This window comes from Arachis hypogaea, chromosome 2, assembly GCF_003086295.3.
Source record: "Arachis hypogaea cultivar Tifrunner chromosome 2, arahy.Tifrunner.gnm2.J5K5, whole genome shotgun sequence".
NCBI classification, from domain to species: domain Eukaryota; kingdom Viridiplantae; phylum Streptophyta; class Magnoliopsida; order Fabales; family Fabaceae; genus Arachis; species Arachis hypogaea.
Genome location: NC_092037.1, coordinates 78,274,655 through 78,275,962, shown reverse-complemented (window position 1 = coordinate 78,275,962; position 1,308 = coordinate 78,274,655). Strand labels below are relative to the sequence as shown.

At 42.4% G+C, this 1,308-nt stretch overlaps 1 non-coding gene across 1 annotated transcript; it reads left to right on the top strand.

Moving 5' to 3' along the window:
• The first annotated feature begins 834 nt into the window (after window positions 1-834).
• On the top strand, window positions 835-942 carry LOC112764532 (small nucleolar RNA R71). Its single transcript, XR_003183236.1, has one exon. It is a non-coding gene; the product is annotated as a small nucleolar RNA R71 (small nucleolar RNA).
• Window positions 943-1,308: the final 366 nt, after the last annotated feature.

The following is a 1,308-nucleotide window of genomic DNA, read 5'->3' as shown; positions in this document are numbered from 1 at the left end:
GGAGGTCAGTGGGCGTCCAGTGAGGCCTTCCTCAGTGGCGTTCACTGCCTCTCCTTTCTCCCAGAATTCGGCCATATTGATGGCCTTGCACTCTCCTTTTGGATTTTCTTCAGTATTGCTTGGGAGAGTGCTTGGAGGAAGTTCAGTAATTTTCTTGCTCAGCTGACCCACTTGTCCTTCCAGATTCCTAATGGAAGATCTAGTTTCAGTCATAAAACTTTGAGTGGTTTTGATTAGATCAGAGACCATGGTTGCCAAGTCAGAATTATTCTGCTTGGAACTCTCTGTCTGTTGCTGAGAAGATGATGGAAAAGGCTTGCTATTGCTAAACCTGTTTCTTCCACCATTATTGTTATTGAAACCTTGTTGGGGTCTCTGTTGATCCTTCCATGAAAGATTTGGATGATTCCTCCATGAAGGATTATAGGTGTTTCCATAGGGTTCTCCCATGTAATTCACCTCTTCTATTGAAGGGTTCTCAGGATCATAAGCTTCTTCCTCAGATGAAGCTTCCTTAGTACTGCTTGGTGCATTTTGCATCCCAGACAGACTTTGAGAAATCATATTGACTTGTTGGCTCAATATTTTATTCTGAGCCAAAATGGCATTCAGAGTGTCAATCTCAAGAACTCCTTTCTTTTGACTAGTCCCATTGTTCACAGGATTTCTTTCAGAAGTATACATGAATTGGTTATTTGCAACCATTTCAATCAGTTCTTGAGCTTCAGTAGGCGTCTTCTTCAGATGAAGAGATCCTCCAGAGGAGCTATCCAAAGACATCTTGGACAGTTCAGAGAGACCATCATAGAAAATACCTATGATGCTCCATTCAGAAAGCATATCAGTGGGACATTTTCTGATCAATTGTTTCTATCTTTCCCAAGCTTCATAGAGGGATTCTCCTTCCTTCTGTCTGAAGGTTTGGACTTCCACTCTAAGCTTACTCAATTTTTGAGGTGGAAAGAACTTTGCCAAGAAGGCATTGACTAGCTTTTCCCAAGAGTCCAGGCTTTCTTTAGGTTGAGAATCCAACCATGTTCTAGCTCTGTCTCTTACAGCAAAAGGGAATAGCATCAGTCTGTAGACCTCAGGGTCAACCCCATTAGTCTTGACTGTGTCACAGATTTGCAAGAACTCAGCTAAAAACTGATGAGGATCTTCCAATGGAAGTCCATGAAACTTGCAATTCTGTTGCATTAGAGAAACTAATTGAGGCTTAAGCTCAAATTTGTTTGCTCCAATGGCAGGGATAGAGATGCTTCTCCCATAGAAGTCGGGAGTAGGTGCAGTAAAGCCACCCAGCACCTT